Source organism: Dromiciops gliroides, chromosome 6 (genome assembly GCF_019393635.1).
Source record: "Dromiciops gliroides isolate mDroGli1 chromosome 6, mDroGli1.pri, whole genome shotgun sequence".
Lineage (NCBI taxonomy): Eukaryota > Metazoa > Chordata > Mammalia > Microbiotheria > Microbiotheriidae > Dromiciops > Dromiciops gliroides.
This window is the reverse complement of record NC_057866.1, coordinates 46,820,423-46,841,426: the sequence shown is the minus strand read 5'-3', so window position 1 is coordinate 46,841,426 and position 21,004 is coordinate 46,820,423. Positions and strand designations below refer to the sequence as shown.

The 21,004-nt window shown below is 37.1% G+C and overlaps 1 pseudogene; it reads right to left on the bottom strand.

Annotated features, from left to right (window-relative positions):
- Nucleotides 1–13,806: 13,806 nt before the first annotated feature.
- LOC122731974 overlaps nt 13,807–21,004 on the bottom strand; it is a 118,265-nt pseudogene continuing 111,067 nt past the window's right edge.

Sequence of the window (21,004 nt, the reverse complement as noted above, 5' to 3'; positions counted from 1 at the left end):
AAATTAAAGAAACAAAGATTTGAGAAATTCTGCCTTATAGTCACTGTACCCCATATTTTCTTTGACCTTCCTTTATCATAACCAAAAATACTGTTATTTTTTAAAAGCCTCAGCTTATTTGAGACTAGAGGTGATTCAGTGGGTTCTCTGTATATGTCCATTTCCTTACAACCTTAACAGCAGGGTCTGTCTTGAATGTCTGTTTGTATCATACTTCTTCACTTAGGATAGATCTTATTTTAAAAAGTTCAACTCAACAAGCATTTATTAAAGTATGTACTATCTGAGGCAATCACTAGTGTCTTGACTTTTGTCCTGCCACTGGACTTCAATGACTCTGGAAGAGAGAAGTGAGGCTGATGACTCTACACAAATCTGCCTTAATTAAATCCAATTCACATGGAAGTCAGGATGTCATCAGTCCTTTTTGAAAATGAAGCATGAATAGCAAAAAACAAGCCAAAAAGAAAACCAAGAAAACCCAACAAAACAAAAACCTAAAAAAGTACATAGTAAGCCCTGAATAAATACCTTTCATTCATTCCATGTTTTTAAGGAACTTGCATTGTACTGGGGGAAAGAATGTGTACATAAAGATTAAAATCTCAATATGAAATGTAAAAATTAAAAACAAATACAAAGTATGGTGGGGGGGGGAGGTAAGGAAGTGCTAGCAGCTGAGTCAGGAAAGAAAGGCCTTTAGAAGGCAATAACACTTGACCCAAATGATGCTATAAGTTCCACAAGGAAGAGGTGAGGAGGGAGAACATTCTAGGTATGGATAGCTGCCTATGAAAAGAGCCAGGAGATGGAATGTCCTGTATAGAGAATAGTAAATATTCCAATTTGGATGAAATAAAAAACATGTAAGGGGTAGAAATAAGAAATACTGTCATCTGGAAAAAGGTTGAGGTCCAACTCTAAAGTTAAACTTTATGTGTCAAGCTGAAGAGTATTTTCTCTTTTTTTTTCTTAAAGCTATACATGAGCAGTCATGAAAAACATTTCTACATTAGTCAGATTGTGAAAGAAAACAGACAAAAACAAAACTTCATATAAAGGAACCAACAAAAATTACGCTTCACTCTGTATTCAGATACCAAAAGTTCACTCTCTGTAGATGGACTGCATTTTTCATTAGACCTTCAGAGTTGTCTTACATCATTGCATTAAAGAAAATAGTAGTAGTAGGCCTCCACCAGTCTTGGACGACCATGGATCAGTGCCTTGGAGAGCCACAGGCCATGTTCTGGCTGTGCAGTCAGATAAGGGAGCTGAGCTCCTGAGTGACTTATAACCGGTAACTGCTGCATCCCGTGTTGTATCTACCCCATGAGGAGTAGCTGGAGTGTCCTTTCCAGGGTTCTGGCCAGGGAGGATCAATATGGAAAACAAGCTGTTGCCCATGCAGCAGTTTTTCCCTCTCCTCGACACTGGTGGATCCAAAGGAGAGGCAGAGCCAATACAGTTTCGCACCAGTGCTGCCACAGGAGTTACCAGAGGGATGTGATGTCCAACATCCAACTGCCTAAGGGACTTCGACTCCTGATTTTTCCTCAGGGTTAACTATGGAAGCCTTTCCCATATATGGGTATTGTCCAAAGGCAGCAGAGGTTTAAAATCAGGGTTTCCTTCCCCTAGGCGGGTTGCCTGCCAAGGTTAACGAGCCCCACCTGCCCGAAGCAACTGTTTTTTTTTTTTTTTAGGTGCCAGTGACTCACCTATGCCTCTTCTCCTGTTAGTGGAAACCGTTCCGCCAGGAGTTGGGCTTCAGTTGTCAGAGGCTATTTGAGACACACGTGATTGGAGCACTTTATAGAGAGTGGGAGCTTATCCCCACTCCCACTCTGGCATGACAAACATTTGGAAATAACCAAGTCATTTACAGCAGATCATCTCACAATAGTGCTGTTATTTTGTATATAGTACATTGCACTTTGCATCAGTTCATGCAGGTCCTTCCAGGTTTTTCTGATAGCATCCTGCTCATAATTTTTTTTTCATAGTAAACTACATTTACATAGTACTTTAAAGAGAAATGTCCTTACAATAAACCAATGAGGTTTATTATTGCAAGAATAATAATAGATAATTTATATAGTACCTTATACCTAACAATTTTCTTCACAATAGCCCAGCAACGTAAGTGCCACACTTTTTTCATCACCCATCAATCCTAATCATCCTCCTCAATCAATCCTCATCCTCATCAGTTGATCCTCATCATTATCAATCAGTCATCATCAATCAATCCTCACAATCAATCCTCTTCTTCCTCCAATCATCATCAACCCATCAATCAGTGAATCAATCCATCAGCATCACTATCATCATCATTTTACATCACTCTTGCCTCTGCTTCAAATTTTTTTCATTGTTACTATTATTAACTGTTTCCCTCCATCCTATTCCTACCCATAATCTTTACTCTATTTTCTATCTTCTTTCACTCTATCCCTCCTCAAAAGTGTTTTGCTTCTGACTGCCCCCTCCCCCACTCTGCCCTCCCTTCTTTCCCCCCTCCCTCCTTATCCCCTTCCCCTCCTGCTTTCATGCAGGGTTAGATAGATTACTCCACCCAATTGAGTGTGGATGATAATCCCTCCTTGACCCAACTCTTATGAGAATAAGGTATTTGAGCTAATTCTGATGAGTATAAGGTTCTTTCACTTCCCCATACTCCCCCATCTCTCCCTGAACTCCATACCCCCTTTCAGGTTTCTTTCCTGTGAGATTTCACCCTATTCTGTCACTCCCCTATCCCCTCCCCAAGTGTATTCCTCTCCTCCCTCAGTTTTACCCCACAGATATCATCATGGGGCAACTTGGTGACGCAGTGGACAGGAGGACGCAAACGCAGTTCCAGCCCCAGACACAAGACTCTCACCAACTCAGTGACCCCAGGCATGCCATCCAACCCTGACCACCCCACAAAAAAAGATTAAAAAAACGCTTTACAGATATCATACCCTCATAATCAATTACCACCTGTGCCATTTATCTAAATTTATTCCTATCATCTGCCCTAATACTGGGAAGATTTTATGAGTTAGACGTATCATCTTCCCATGTAGGAATGTAAACAGTTTAACCTTTTAACATCCCTCGTGATTTCTTTTTCCTGTTTACCTTTTTATGCTTCTCTAGGGTCTTGTATTTGAAAGTGAAATTTTCTATTCAGTTTAGGTCTTTTCATCACAAATACTTGAAAGTCCTCCTTTTCATTAAAATCCTTTTTTCCCCCTGAAATATTATACTCAGTTTTTCTGGGTAGGTGTTTCTTGGTTGTAATCGCAGTTCCTTTTCCCTCCAGAATATCATATTCTATGCCCTCCAATCCTTTAATGTAGAAGGTGCTAGATCTTGTGTTTTCCTGACTGGGACTCCATAGTACTTTAATTCTTTCTGGCTGCTTGTAATATTTTCTCCTTGACCTTGGAGCACTGGAATTTGGCTTTAATATTCCTGGAAGTTTTCATTGTGGGATCTCTTTCAGGAGGTTACTCGTTGGATCTTTCAATTTCTATTTTACCTTCTGTTTCTAGAATATCAGGGCAATTTTCCCTGACAATTTCTTGGAAGATGATGGCTAAGCCCTTTCCTTGATCATGGTTTTCAGGTAGTCCAATAATTTTATTTTTCTTTCTTTCTTTTCTTTTTAAGTCCAATAATTTTGAAATTATCTCTCCTGAATCTATTTTCCAGGTCTGCGCTTTCTCCAAGAAGATATTTCACATTGCCCTCTATTTTTTTATTCACTTGGATTTGCTTTATTGTGTCTTGGTTTCTCATAAAGTCACTACCTTTCCTTTGTTCAATCCTAATTCTTAGACAATTATTTTTGTCAGTCAGCTTTTCTATTTGGCTTTTTAAGCTGTTGACTTTTTTTTCCCCTCATGACTTTCCTGCATCACTCTCACTTTTTCCTCTCCCTCTCTGACCTTATCTTCAAAGTCCTTTTTGAGTGCCTCTATGGCCTGAGACCAATTCATATTTTTCTTGGAAGCTTTAGATTTAGGAGTCCTGACGTTGCTATCCTCTTCTGAGGGGGCACCTCGATCTTCCTTGTCACTAAAGAAACTCTCTATGGTTTGAATCTTTCTCTGTCTGCCCATCTTTCCCTCCTATTTCTTTACTTTTAACTCCTTCTTAAAGTGGGGCACTGCTTTGAGGCCACATTGTCCCAATCTTCAGGGTGTCCAAGGTGGTATGATTTAAGGAGTGTCAGGTTCTTCATTTACCTGGCCTGTGCTGTGGTCTGTAAATAACCCCAAGCCTACTTGATCTTCAACTAGGAAACAAAATTTTGTTTCAATGGGTTGATATCTCCAGTGAGCATACACCCTTCCCCTACCTGGGCCTGCCTCATAAGATTGCTTTCTGGTTCCCAGCAGTTAGGTTAGAACAACCAAATTCTACCTCAACTGCAGCAGAGTCCCCAGTGCTTTATCCACTGAGCCACCTAGCTGCCCCCAGAAGTTATTATTAGAGAGAAAGACAGTAGCATCTGAGTGTATGCAGCAATATAGCACTTGACCCATATGATGCTATGCAACAAAAACCTGCAGACAGTAAGATCTGAACTGTCTGAATTTGCATTTCTAGAAATGTGTATAGCACCTTCACATTTGCTAACATTTGTATAGCACCTTAAGTTCTGCAAAGTGCTTCACATATACCCTTTAACTATCCTAATTTTCTCTCATTATATTTGGTCCAATATTCCAGACTGTCAAGATCCGTCGGTATATTGACTCTGTCTTCCAATATATTTGCTCTCTCTCCCCGCTTTGAATAATATGTAAATCAGATGAGCATGCCATCTTTGCCTTTATCCAAGTCATTGATAAAAGTGTTTAAATAGCAAAAGACTAAGCAAAGATCTGTAGGCCACTTTGCTAGAGACTTCTTCCAAGTCACCATGGTGTTATTATTGACTAACCTTGGTTCTAGCTAATCATTGAATTACTAATTCAGCAAACTCTACTATTATTGAACCCTTACCTCTTTGCCTCTTGTCCGCCAGAAGACCATGAGAGGTTTCATCAAATGCTTTATTGAAATGGAACAGAACTTAAAATGTAACAACAACGAACAGAAATGGAGTCTAGATGAAGCATTGCCTTGATCTAGTGTAGTCATCCTATTAAAATAAATTTAGATTAGTCTTCTGTGACCTATTCACAACAAAATTTCATTGTGTTTCCCACTCTTTGTTCTAGATATATAGTTATCATCTCTTTGGTAATAATATCTACTAGAATAATGCCAGGAAAGTTGGGCCTACTGGCCTATATAGTTTTCTGACTCCATTTTCTTTCTGTTTTGAAATCTCCAGATCATTTCTATCTTTCTGCTTGACTTTTTACCTACATTCCTATTAAGGCTCTGACAGTTCATTTGACTCTGGTGATTTGAATTTATGGGGGGCAGGGCACCACTTTCATAATTTCTTACTTCTTATCTTGGGATCAGCTTTCCTATCATTTCCAGATCAAAGAAGGATATTGAGAGTTGAGCAACTCTACCTTCCCCCTGTCATTCATTTTTATTGTTTCATCCTCCCTGGAATCAGTTCATTTTCTTCTTTGGTTCCTGCCTGGTCCTTAGAATTGCTTAAAAAACAAAACAAAACAAAACAAAACAAATTACATATTTTTGTTTTCCTTTCTGGAATCAGGGAATTCTGAGCATTAGTATTTATGATACTATTCTTAAAAGTTCTTGTCATCTATTTGTTTATATCTTTGGTAAAATGTCCTTCCACCCATCTTCCCCACATGTCATTTTTAAAAAAATCTAAGTTAGTGGTGAGTTCTGTAAATCCATATTAGTCTCTTTAGACAATTCCCTCTTTTTCACCTTACTGGAATGTGTGTACATGTGCAAGTGTTTGTATATAGGTATCTTCAAAATTTCATTCCCAAAAGTTTGCCAAACACTGAGTTGATTTTCCCTATAGATTTTTTAAGCCATGGGAGTCTAATTGTCTTTTTTCTGAACCTCTTTAAAATTTGCTCTCCCCAAACTTTGAGTGAGGGCAATGAGGAGGTACAGTAGAGTGCTGGGCATAGAGTCAGGAAGATCTTAGTTAAGATCTGGTTTCAGACACTAATTGTATGACCCTGGGCAAGTCACTTACCCCTGTTTGCCTCAGTTTCCTCATATGTAAAATGAACTGGAAAAGGAAGAAGTTGCAAACCACTCTGTTTCAAGAAAACCCCAAATGGTGTCATGAAGAGTCTTACATCAGTAAAGGAAGTGAACAACAATAAAAAGTTAGGGTTCATGGGAGACCATATCCTGCTTGTCTTTTCTACCGTATATTTTAATAGGTCTGTTAACTTGTTTCTTCCAATATCCCCACCATTTTCACCTCAATAATCAGTCTTTACTAGTGGTGTCAGATTCAGAGTACAACTTCTCCACATTACTTTTTATATGTATGTATATATGTATATATGTATACACATATATATACACATACACACACAAATATGATAGTAGCATCAGTAACAACTCGTCACAGTTGTACATTTTTGGGGGGAAGTTTAGGGTTAGTTGTCTGTATGTTGTATATAAGTGATTTATTAGGTAAAAATAAATGCACAATATTTTTCTACTACTGATTTTGATAACAAAACTGTACTTGCACTTGATATATATGTGGATTGTAACTTGGAACAATTCACTTCTCTTTTTGCTTGTGTCATTTATAAAATGAGGCCCTTGTTGCAGGAGATCATCTCTAAGATCATTTAAGTTTTATTTTTGGAAAAAAAAGAAGAAAACCGTTGCTTATTTTCAGCCCAATGCAAATATGCATAATTAAATTAGACTCATTTTCCAGGCCAAGAGTATATATAAAGGATAGCACCTTGTTCCCTGCTGTAAAGAAATATATTGCAACACCCATGTCAAAAAATATAAATATTTCTAAGATCAGGATGTGTTGTATTCCAAATTATTTTCTAAACTATGCAATAGCACCCTCCCTTCCACTTACCAATGTCATCAAATAATCTCAAAGAACCTAATTAACAAATTAGCACATTTTCTATGTCAAACAAGGGCAGACACATCTAAAAACCACACATAGATGGGATTTATTCTCCTATTATAGCTTTTTTGTTCACCCAACAAGAATAATAAGGAACTCAGAGCACATATCATAGGTTTTTATCTTTCTTCTACCTGAAAACAAACACATGTTCAGCATGTCATTGATTTTGAGCTGGAAGGGGCCAATCTCTTCCTTTTAAAGATAAAGACCTAGAATGCCTAAGTCATTTGCCTAAGGTCAGACAAGAAGGTAATAAGTGGGAAAGCCAAGCTTTAAACCTTAGTCCTCTGACTTCAAAGCTACTATGGTTTCTATCATATCATGCTGCCTCACCACAGTATGGATATGTTGATTCCCTTGTAAGCTCATGCTATAACTTATATCCTGTAGTGCATCCCATCTCTGCCTCTTGTTTTCTATCAAAGGGATTATAACTGTGCACTAGAAACTCAAATAGAATCAACTCATCTTTTGTGACTGTGCACTGGAAAATCAAAAAGATCCATTAGTTCAATTATTAACAGTCCATTAAAGGGTACCAGCTCGTATATGTCTAAAATATGAATATATACATAGACACAAATTATATATATATAGGCAAATATTTATATAATGCTTAGAAATAAATAAATAAATAGATGTTTTATATAATGCTTTGAAAGTTTACAAAATCCCTTTCTTTCCTACAGCAATGTGAAATAGAGTTGGGAGGGATCCTAGCAGCCAGACATTCTAACATGTGGATGAAAAGAACCTCTTCTATAGCTAGCATGCTGGACATGTGATTGTTCAGCTTCTGCTCGAAGATGTGCAAGGATAGGGAAGTCACTACCTTTTGAGGCAGACTATTTGATTTCGGGGCAACCTGAAGTGTTAGAAAGTTTATCCTAGCGTCTAACCTGAAATTGCTCCTGCCCAAGGTACATTCATTTTTCCTGGTTCTGCCTTCAGGGGCCAACAAGAGCAAGGCCCAATACCTCTTCATCAAGATATCTCATCAAATACTTGAAGAACACTCTTGTAAATCCCCTTTTTCTTCTTTTCTTCGGACCTACATATCTACTTCCTTCAACTGATATCCAGTCATGAACTCAAAGCCCTTCATTACCCTGATTGCCCTCCCCTATATATTTTGAAGCTAATCGATACCCTTCTTTTACTATCGTGCCCACTGGCCCTGGATTCAGGAGGATCCGAGTTCAAATCCAGCCTCAGACACTTGACACTTACTAACTGTGTGACACTGGGCAAGTTACTTAACCCTCATTGCCCCAGAAAAGAAAAACAACCACACAAAAACAAACAAAACAAACAACAAAACAACAACAACAAAACAAAATAAAAACCAACCAACAAACAAAAAATATGTTGCCAAGAACTAAACACTATATGCAAGATGAAGTCTAATAAAGGCAGAATACATTGGGGTTGATACCTTCCTGTTCCTAAAAGCCATGCCTCTCCTAATGCACCCCGAAACTGCAATATCTTCTTTGGTGTCCATATCATACCACTGAGTCATAATGAGTTTGCAGTCTACTTGTTTTTCAGAATGACTGCTATCTATTGATACCTTGTCCATATTATATTTGTAGAGTTTATTTTTTTCTACCAAGTGGAAAACTTCATATAATCCTTATCCAATATCTTTTTTTAAAATTGAATTTCTTACTATTAAATTTAACCCAATGTTCTAGCTGCTCAAGATTCTTTTGGACTCTAGCTCTGTATTAGCTTCCCCTCTTATTTTTGTGTCATCGGCAAATTTAATAAACGTGCCATTTCTGCCTATATCCAAGCCATCAAACAAAGTGATAAACAACCGAGATCTCTGGTACACTCCACTGGAGACCTCTTCTCATGTCAGTGTGAAAGCATTAAGAGCTATGTGGTTGGAGTCTGGCCATACCAGCAGTTTTGTATGCATCTGATTATATTATCATCTAATGACCGTGTCTGTCTTCACAAGAATAGCATGAGTGACTTTTTGAAAAGCTTTGCTAAAATTCAAGTAAACTAGTTTTCCTTTTATCTACTAGTTTAGCAATTTTGTCAGAAAACGAAATGAGATTACTTTCTAGGTGTTCAGGGTGTTTAGAAACCATCTTTTTAAGAAACTATATGGAACATCTGGAACTATTCCAAGAATTAAAGATAAGCTCACTGGCCTATAGTTCAAATAATTTTCTCTTTCATTCTGAGGGGGCATAGTGGTCAAGAAACTGTGTTTCTCTCCATTGCCTCTTTCTTCCCTTCCTCTCTCTTCTCCCTTCTCTCCCTACTCTACCTTTCATTTCCTCCCTTTCAAAATATTTCTTGAATCCTTTGATTCTTTGAGCTTAGACGGATGTTTACTTGCCTTCTTCTCTAAAGTTTAGGTTCTCTCCATTTCACAAAATTGGCCTGATTTCTATATATTATTTTCCATCCATGCAAGCATAAAACTTGTTTCATGAAGGTCTATGGAAAGATTGTTTTTTATCTTGCATCAGTTTTCAATATAGTGTTGCAAGAGTTGGATAAAGGCAACCTATAATGGAATTCCTGAAGCTAACTTGGATTTCAAGGTTGAGTCTGATTAACTATATATTTCTTTGACCACAGAGTTGTCTAAATAAGTGGACCTTGAGAGACTGGTAATACCATGGTGCAATGGATCTTAGACATAGTAAATTTGCTGATTGGGTTCGATGAGTGAAACAAATCTATCGCAGTCCCCTCTTTTTGAAATATGAAGAAACTTTTGTTGAGACAGAAGTTAAGTGACTTCCCCAAAGTCACACAGTGAATTAGTTGAGACATTGGAGTAGAGTCCAGGTCCTCGTATCTCCGATCTAGTGCTTTCATTATCATACTTTATATATATTTTTAAAAAAAGTTTTATTTACATTTTTTTGGTAAGGTTTGAAAGCATTTTATAGCATCCCTAGTCTGTGTTTTCAAGAACAACTTAAATAAGTAGTTCAATTGCCATGAATACAAGACGTTAGTACCACAAAAATTTAAAACACTTCTGTTTAGTTGGATAGACAAAGGAAGAACATCCTCAGTATATTTGTATTGAATTTCAATGAAAAATGCCACTGTATTCTGGATTTTCTATAGGTTAACCAAAAGCAGCTGAGATTTTAGAGCTGCACAATGAAAAGTTTGCAAGTTATTTGAATTATTCATATGTGTTCTGTTTGGGTTAGGAAAACTGATGTCCTAATATATAATTTCCTCCTAAATTCTTACTACCTATAAATTACAATAGGCAACATCTTTTGGAAGTTAAAGGGTCAAATACTAATAAAATTTAGTCAATAAAATTTTCAGTTTGCAAGTTTTAGAAATTGAAAACAAAACAGTTTTCAAAATAAATCAAAACTACACATCTTTATATCTCATTTAGGAAAGTCTGAATGTAGTTTCGAGGTATTGGCACATATCAACACTGGCTTTGGATAATTCAATAAAATGCACTATCTCTTTGGTCTGAATGAATAAAGCATGGCACAGGAAAAACTTACTACTTAATAAAATAAAACCCTATGTCATAGACCCTAACCCTAAGCTATAACAATCTTTTAAAGAAAAATGATAGTTTAAGACCTTTCCTGACAGAGATTTCATTATTCAAAAAAAATAAAAGTTGGAAAAATATAAGAAATAATTTTCAGGGGCAGCTAGGTGGCACAGTGGATAGAGCACCGGCCCAGGAGTCAGGAGTACCTGAGTTCAAATCTGGCCTCGGACACTTAACACTTCCTAGCTGTGTGACCCTGGGCAAGTCACTTAACCCCAATTGCCTCACTAAAAAAAAAAAAAAAGAAATAATTTTCACCAAAAAAAATTCCACTAATTAAGTGGAAAAATAGTAATAGTTAGTAAATCTAGATTTAATGAAATAAGGCTAGAAGGGGATGATTTTTAATTTATTTTAATTTAATTTAATTTATTTAAATTAATAAAGTATTTTTTCCTGTTACATGTAAAGATAGTTATCAACTTTTGTTTATACAAGCTTTCCAATTTCAGATTTTTTTCACTCCCCCCTCCCTTAGACAGCAAGTAATCTGATATAGGATATTATATATATATGTGTGTGTGTGTGTGTGTGTGTGTGTGTGTGTGTATGTATGTATGTATATACACATAATAACATTAAACATATTTCTGCATTAGTCATGTTATAAGAGAAAAATCAGAGCAATGACAAAAACCTCAAAATAGAAAAACGTCAGCACCCAAACCAAAAGAAATAGTATGGTTCATTCAGCATCTACTCCACAGTTCTTTTTTTTTTCCTGCACTTGGAGATCCTCTTCTATCATGAGTTCCCTGGAACTCTTCTGTACCATTGCATTGGTGGAAAGAATCTAGTCCATCACAGTAGATCAACACTCAATGTTGATGATACTGTGTACAATGTTCTTCTTGTTCTGCTCATCTCACTCATTATCAGCCCACACAAGACCCTCCAGATTTCTCTGAACTCCTCCTGCTCATCGTTTCTTACAGCACAATAGTATTTCATTGTGTTCATATACCATAACATGTCCAGCCATTCCCCAATTGATGGGCATCCCCTCAACTTCCAATTCCTTGCCACCACATAAAGAGCAGCTATAAATATTTTTGTACATGTGGGTCCCTTTCCCCTTTCCATGATTTCTTTGGGGAAAAGAACCAAAAGTGGTATTGCTGGGTCAAAGGGTATACACAGCTTTATCGCCCCTTTGGGCATAATTCCAAATTTCTCTCCAGAATGGTTGGATCAGTTCACAGCTCCACAAACAATGAATTAGTGTTCCAATTTCCCCACAGCTTCTCCAACATTTATTATTTTCCTTTTCTGTCATTTTAGCCAATCTGATAGGTGTCAGGTGGTACCTCAGAGTTGTTTTTATTTGCATGTCTCTAATCATTGGAAATTTAGAGCATTTTTTCATATGGGAATAGATAACTTTGGTTTCTTCATCAGAAAATTGCCTGTTCATATCCTTTGACCATTTCTCAATTGGGAATAATTGGATTCTTATAAATTTGATTTAGTTCACTATATAATTTAGAAATGAGGCCTTTATCAGAAGTACTGGCCACAATAATTGTTTCCCAGGTTTCTGCCTCCCGCCTAATTTTGGATGCATTGTTTCTGTTTGTACAAAAATTTTTAATTTAATGTAATCAAAATCATCCATTTTACATTTTATAATATACTCTATCTTTTGTTTGGTCATAAACTGTTTTCCTTTCCAAAGATCTGATAGGTATACTATTCCTTTCTCTCCTAATTTACCTATGGTATCACCTCTTATGTCTAAATTGTGTATCCATTTTAACCTTATTTTAGTATAAGGTTTAAGATGTTGGTCTATGCCTAATTTCTGCCATACTGTCTTCCAGTTTTCCCAGCAGTTTTTGTCAAATACTGAGTTCCTATCCCAGAAGCTGGAGTCTTTGGGTTTATCAAACACTACATTACTAGTGTCATTTACTACTGCATTTCCTGTGTCTAGCCTATTCCATTGATCCTCCACTCTATTTCTTAGCAAATACCAGATAGTTTTGATGACTGTCACTTTATAGCAAAGCTCCAGGTTTGCTACTGCTAACCCATCTTCCTGTGATTTTTTTTTTCATTATTTCCCTGGATATTCTTGATTTCTTGTTTTTCCAGGTGAATTTTGTTATTATTTTTTCTAGCTCTATAAAATAAATTTTAGGTAGTCTGATTGGTATGGCACTGAACAAGTAAATTAGTTTCGGTAGTATTGTCATTTTTACTATATTATCTCTGCCTATCCATGAGCAATTGATATCTTTCCAATTATTTAGATCTGATTTGATTTGTGTGAAGAGTGTTTGGTAGTTGTGTTCATAGAGTTCCTGGGTTTGTCTTGACAAATAGACTCCCAAGTATTTTATATTATCTATATTTATTATTTATTTTTATTTATATTTATTATTTATATTATCTATATTTCTATCTCTTGCTGCTGGACTTTGTTGGTCATGTATAGAAATGCTGATGATTTATGTGGATTTATTTTATATTTTATATTTTATTTATATATTTATATATTTATATTTTATTTTATATCCTGCTACTTTGCTAAATTTGTTAATTGTTTCAAGTAATTTTTGAGTTGATTTTCTAGGATTCTTTAAGTATACCATCATATCATCTGCAAAGAGTGATAGTTTTGTTTCCTCCTTGCCTATTCTAATTCCTTTAATTCCTTTTTCTTCTCTGATTGCTAAAGCTAACATTTCTAATACAGTATTAAATAATAGGGGTGATAATGGACATCCCTGTTTCACCCCTGATCTTATTGGGAAGGCCTCTAATTTATCTCCATTGCATATAATACTTGCTGATGGCTTTAGATAGATACTGTTTATTATTTTAAGGAAAGCTCCACCTATTCCTAAACTCTCTAGTGTTTTTTTTAGGAATTGGTGCTGTATTTTGTCAAAAGCTTTCTCTGCATCTATTGAGATAATCATATGATTTTGGTTGGTTTTCTTATTGATGTGCTTGATTATGTTAATAGTTTTCCTAATGTTGAACCAGCCCTGCATTCCTGGTATAAATCCCACCTGGTCATAGTGTATTATCCTGGTGATCACTTGCTGTAATCTCCTTGCTAATATCTTATTTAAGAGTTTAGCAGGGGATGATTTTTTAAATCAAGTTATTTGATACAAAAAAGCTTCTTGCACTGTTTTCTTCTCTATTATTTCAGATGTACTTTATTTCACAGTAACAGATTTGGCAGATTTTTGGGGAAATCAACATCATATCCTCTCAAACAGCAAGTTGGAAAGCCAATAGTTGCAAAGGGATAACACTGAGAATGCCTTGTAGGCGGTCCACTGAATGAGGAACCTTGATTGTCCTCTTAGTGTTCTTGATGGTCTCAGTGTCTTCTTTGTCACATATAACTACAGGGCATCCCTGTTGAGCAACAACGCATTGTAGAGCATTCTGGCACTTAGCTTATGTATTATCTCTCTTGATTATCATGATGACAGGCATTAATTTATCTACCAAAGCCAAAGGGGCATGCTTTAATTCACCAGCTAAGATACTTTCTGAATACATACACATGATTTCTTTGATTTTTAGAGCTCCTTTTAGGCATGTAGCATAGTGATATCCACATACCATAATCAATACTCATTTCTGGTGATAAAGTTCTATGACCAGTTTCTGAATTTCATCATCCATGCTCAGCACTTCCTTTATCAAATCAGGCAACCCCTTCAAACCAAGCACTATTTCTTTGTGTCTTTCTTGCATCGAAATTCTACCATCACAGATCATAAGGGCAAACATCAACAAAGATACAAATTGGCTTGTATAAGCCTTTGTGCTGGCCACACCAATCTCTGGACCTACATGAATATGAACTCGACAATCTGTCTCTCATGATATGGAACTGCTAACAGTATTTGTAATTCCTACTGATACTTAAGACTCATTAATGTATCTGCTATCTCTCCTGACTGACTGATGAAAAAGCAAACATCATCTCAAAAAATAGGAGTATTTCTATCTAGAAAGTCACTGGCAAGTTCTACCATAACAGGCAATTCTGTCAACTCCTCAAATACTTGATGAGTTGCAACTCCAGCATGATAACTTGTCCCACATGCAATAAGGATCAAAAGTCGGTATCTCTGGATTTCTTTGATGTGATCTTTCAAACCTCCCAAATTTACAGTATAATCATGGAAGCTGACTCTTCCTCTCATTGTCTTAACAACAGATTCTAGCTGCTCAAAAATTTCCTTCTGTATAAATGAACTGAAGTTGCCCTTCCTGATTTGCTGTAGTTCTGTCTGCAGTGTCTGTACAGCTCGGCCAGAGTGATCTCCTGCTGTATGTTTAATTAAGTGAATTGAAAGATGACCATCCGGGGGCGGCTAGGTGGCGCAGTGGATAAAGCACCGGCCCTGGATTCAGGAGTACCTGAGTTCAAATCCGGCCCCAGACACTTGACACTTACTAGCTGTGTGACCCTAGGCAAGTCACTTAACCCCCATTGCCCCACAACAACAACAACAAAAAAAGAAAGATGACCATGCAACACAGCTGCCACATCATCATCTTCAAGAGAGATCACAGGGTTGGTATGTTCTATGACAGCACTTGCAACAGAATCAGAAGCAAAGTAATATTGAACAGCTTTTTCTTCAACAGGAAAAAGGCAAGAAGTGCTGTCCACATGAAAGAGGCTACAACTTCCTTTCTTGTCTTTGTCTTTTTCCTGTTTTATGGATATTACATCAATAGAATGATCCATAGTTTGTACAGTTGTTCTATATAGTATCGGAAATATGGTCTGTGGACCGTTTATATTCACTTTGTACTCCAATCAGGAGGGGGCTTCCTTGCCTTGTACCTACTGCTTGCACACTTTTAAACACAAGTGCAAAGGCACCTTCCAGTTGTTGGATTGCTCTCTCCACCAGTGTTGTAAAACTGATACCATTGCTTTCTTGGTTGTCATACATGTATTTAACAAGTTTAGCAATTGACTCTGTGTCTGTTTCAGATTCAAAATCATAACCTTTGCTTTCCAGAAATTTTCTCAAATCTTTGTAGTTAGTGATGATCCCATTGTGAATTACAATAAAATCATTCTTTTTATCAGAGCGCTGTGGATGGCTATTAATTGGACTTGGTTCTCCAACGGGTATGAGCTATTTCAAGATGGACATCAAACTCTATATCCAAGTTCATACCCTGTTGTTTGTTAACTTCTTCATCCAGTGACTTAACTTTCCCTTTCTTTTTTTCTTTTTCTTTTCTTTTCTTTTTTTCTTTTTCTTTTCTTTTCTTTCTTTCTTCTTTTTTTTTTTTTTGGTGAGGCAATTGGGGTTAAGTGACTTGCCCAGGGTCACACAGCTAGTAAGTGTCAAGGGTCTGAGGCTGCTTTTGAACTCAGGTCCTCCTGAATGCAGGGCCTGTGCTCTATCCGCTGCATCACCTAGCTGCCCCTCCCTTTCTTTTTAATAAGCTGAATTTTATAGGCGTTGGCTTCCCAGTCTTTGTCATTGCCTCCATCAATTCCCACACCAGCAGAATCATATCCTTTATAGTCCAATCCCTGAAGTCCCTTGATGAGGGTATCTAAGATCTCTCTCCTTGTCCTTGGAACATGGTAGTTCAGGTATGCAAATAAACTGTTCCTGGTGGTGGTGGTGGGGGGAGGAGCAGAGAGCGCTTCAAGAGGTGGAGGAGCTGGAGGAGGGCTGAAGATGCCCAGGGGACTGTGACATGTGTGAGATAAACTCAGAGGGAGGGGGAAGAGGAGGCTGGGGGATGTGGCGACCTGACTGTGCACCCACTTGCCGCTCTGTCAGCTTGCCTGCCTACTGGACTGCCTCTGTACTTTATATAAATTTTACTCAATGTTAATGTCATTTATTAATGTTAATGTGAGAATATCTGTGATGTACATTATAATTTGATTTCTTTTTGTAACACCTTTACACTAATTTCTTTAAAGTAAAATTGGAATGTGGGCAGCTAGGTGGCACAGTGGATAGATAGAGTGCCAGGCCTGGAGTCAGGAAGACTCATATTCTTAAATTCAAATCTGGCCTCAGACACTTACTAGCTATGTGGACAACTCACTTAAGCCTGTTTGTCTCAGCTCCTCATCTGTAAAATGAAGTGGAGAAGGAAATGGCAATCCACTCCAGTATCCAGTATATGAGAGAGAGAGAGCTCCAAACAAGATGTTTTCTTCATTTCTGCATGTTACCATCCTATTTTTGAGTGTATGTTGTTTCATGTTTAATTTTTAGAATTGAAAAAAAAATCAGGCCTTGGAGGTTTTAGAAATAGTTTTAAAACATGTCCTTTCTGTTTGTCTTTAATGTGAATTGATTCACATATTTTAGGAAGAAAAATCCCTCATTCAACTAGGTATTCTTCCCCTCAATTACAGCAACATATGCTATTCAGAATTTCTCTGGTGTCTGTTAGCACTTTTGCTGTAAATAATCTCTCAGAAAGACACTTTTACAGCATCCAGGCTGGTGAATGCATACCTGTCAGATCAGATCAATCCCGCTCTCCTTCTGCCTGGCAGAAAACCCCTTCAAGTATAATGGGTTGTTGTTGGTCCCTAGTCACACAGGAAAGACCAGGCATGTAGAGTATTCAGCACCATTATTTCTCATGGCTATTTTGATGTTTTCCAAATAATTATCTGAAATAGATAAATCCTTTCATCTTTCTTAAGAGTCCTCTGCCTGTCCATTCCTTCTCTACTACTGTGATGATCTTAACTTTTAATAGGTGAGCTTACACATTATTTTATACCTAGTTTGGCCAGAGTAAATGGTTACAGGAGGTCAGTCAGTCAAGAAGTTTTTTTTTTTTTTAAGTACTTATTATATGTCAGGAAATTTAAGTACTGGGTATATTATGAAAGGCAAAAAATAGTCCTTGCCTTTATGGGGGATATATAATGAGGGAGACAAACATGAAAATTCCTATGTAAATACAGGATAATACAGAGAAAATTGAAGGCAATCTTTTCTTTTTTTTTTTTTAAGTGAGGCATTTAGGGTTAAGTGACTTGCCCAAGGTCACACACCTAGTAAGTGTTAAGTGTCTGAGGTGGATTTGAACTCAGGTACTCCTGACTTCAGGGCCGGTGCTCTATCCACTGCACCACCTAGCTGCCCCCAAAGTGAATCTTAAAAGGACAGAGTTTAATGGTGTTGGGAAAACTCTCCTGCAGATGGTAGAATATGAGTTGAATTTTGAAGGAAGTCAAGTAGGTAGGGGTGAGGAGGGAGAACATTCTAGGCATGGGGGAAAATAAATGAAAACTCAAGAAGTACATACTCAAACATTCAGATGGACTTGTTAACTCATCAATGAAGGGATTTTCTCCCAAACAATTCAGATTACAACTCATCCTTATTTACATCCTTATGTCTTTGTGACTCATCTTCATTTATGTGACTCTTATCCACCTATTCCCCAAGCTTTCCATAGGGAATCCAACAATGTGATAGAGGAAGGCCTGCCTTGCTTCCTCTTGAAGTTGGGAGGATTGTAGTGGAACACTCTGGTGGGTCATTTGGCTGTCCTTTACTCTTACCCACCAGCCACTCATTTTTAAGCCAACATTTCTTTATTCACATCATTTACTCTTTGTTTCATTTACAGTTCCTAGTTTCTACTATGTTACATTCTGCTTATAACTACCATATGTCTCAATTGCTGTCTGGGTGATACTCATTTTTGATTCTTGACTTATCAGCATATAACAAGAGATATATAATATTGGCATTTAAAATGGGACTTAGGTTCAGGAAGTGAAGTGAAATAGAAAAAGCACTAAATTTGGAACTGCTATATGTGGACTTATTGCTTGTGTGGCTTTGGGTAAGTCATTGACCTTCCTGAGGTCTTTATCTTGTAGAGTTTCCATCATTGTAGAATCCTTCCCAGCTTTAAACCCTGTGATCCTCACAGAAGTTGTTGTGATGAGCAAGTCACATAATAATTATAAGGTATTTAGCACAGTCCCTGGCAAAACTATGCCCTATATAAATGGTTTCATCATCATTGTTAGCTATTATCATCTTATGTGCACTGGGGAGAAGAAAAAGAGGGAGTGTCACCACCATCTAGCCAATTCCCAATTACAGTGGAGTAAGGAGAGAACACCAGGGCTCCTGAGCAGGGCAGAATCACACATGTCTAGTAGCTTTTAGTAAGATGGGATAATACAAGGGAACAAATGCATGTAAGACACAGGTGTATAGCCTTGTGAAATATCTTTCTAAAGAGGGAACCTGGGAGATGCATCAGGCTTAGAAAAGTCTTAGCCCTAAGGCTCTAGGTGTGACAGTTTTCAATTTTCAGCATTTGTCAGGGTTTGATTTGGGGTTAAGCCCAGGTCTTTTGGCTCTTGCTTGGAACTCCTGAAGGAAGCATAAATAGAGTATTGTAATGAGTCAGGATACTCGTGTTCTTTGACTTCATTAATAACTTTCCACCTGATCATGAGAATGTCAGTTATCAATAAGCATTTATTAAATGCTGACTATTTACTAATATCTCTGGGATATGAAATTTCATATGCACCTTGTCTCTGGATACGTGGTCTCTCTGATAGAAGTTTTTGCCTTGCTTTGTCTGGGCCATGTTTCTAAATCAACTTAATTCCTGTTCCAAACCCATACCTTTTCCAGTTGGCCCCTATGTATTGTTCTCCCTCCCACCCACCCCCATTAGAAAATATTCTCCTCTAGGGCAGGAACTATCCTGCTTACTTATATTTGTATCATGAGTACTTGGAACAATGCCTTGTATATTGTGAGTAATTAATAAATACTTCATCATCATTTTGTGGTGATTAAAATATGAAATACATAGTTTCTGGGTAATTTAATAATTTTATTAATAGGCCATTAGGTTATTTATAAGAGGATGGTCAAAGTAAATCTCTCTTAGACCAAAGACCAAAATAATGGTGGACTCACAGTTTATATATCCTTCTAACTATAGAAGGTCAATCACATAGCTATAAGATATAATTGGTTGACATGATTGAAGGCCTGTTATCTTAAAATGAAGTCTGGGAATAGGTGATTTAAGTCACTTAAATCCTGGTAAAAAAAGAGAAAGAATGCAGATCCCAAGAAAGCTGATTGGAGCACAATAGGTTATACCTGGTTGTGGTTTGGTGCAGGCGAAATCTCATCAGTAAAGTACTTAAGCAAAAACCTGGAGGACTTAGAAGGAAGGGGAGGGGGGAGCACTGAGCCTTCCCAAGATATCAATTATTAACAATTGTTTCTCACTATCATCATCTTCATCTCAATTTCCTCATTTATAAATGAAGAGGGGGTGGTTAAAGGGGGGCTCTTAAGTTTCTCCCCTTTCAAAATGTTATGGCAAAGCTTATGAATCTCTAGAGAATATGGAAGGCCACCAAAGCTTTCCAAGATTCTAGATGATGTGTTCGCCTTCTGGCTTTGTTCCTCATTCGCAGTGGAAACTTTTGGCCAAGTCATTGAACTTCTCTTGGCCTCAGTTTCCTTATGTATAAAATAGCAAGGATTGGAGTAAATGAATCCTCTTCTAACTCTAAAATTATGATCTTACCAAGGCATGTTTCAGTATATGAATATGCATATATACATATATGCACACAGGCATTCACATATATGCTTTTTTCACTGTATCCTTAGCTGTACAATTTAAGTCACCAGATTCAGGTATATCCATATATATATATGTATATATATATTACCAATTTATAATCAATTACATGAATCTGGTTGGAGTTTTTCTCTTAAGAACAGAACAGGCAGGTAGGTAGGTTAGTGGTTGGGTAAGGAAGCTTTGTGTAGACGCAAGATATTTTAAGCATAGCCCATGGTTGTAAGTGATAAAGGATTTGCTTTATCTAAAAAGAGCCCCTAACATTAAAATATTACCTTTCCCTGACATTTATTTGGGCTTGCAGGCAGATTGCTTGGGACACATGAAGTCCATGATTTATTAAAGGCTATATAGACATTAAAAGACATCAGCAAAAACTGATTCAGCATCCTTCTGCCTCTTGGCCTTTGCTAAATTTCCCAATTACAAGGGCCTCTAATCCCATAGTGATTTCCTCCAGAAAGACATCATACCATCTCCAAAATAATCAAATTCTGTTTTATATAATCTGTCATTTCACATTAATGCAGAGATAGAAATTAGATATTTGCTCTTTGGAGCTGTTGAATGTCTTCTGAAAATCTAGTGTCTCATCTGGAAAAAAGATTTGCCTGAGTGTGATTTGATTCAACAATTTGACCAACACTTATTGTCTACTATGTGTAAGGCCTTTCAGTGACTCCAAACTTTGCCCTGGAATAAAGGTCAAAATTTTAAATACCGATACTCTTCTGGTGTCATTAGGGCATTCA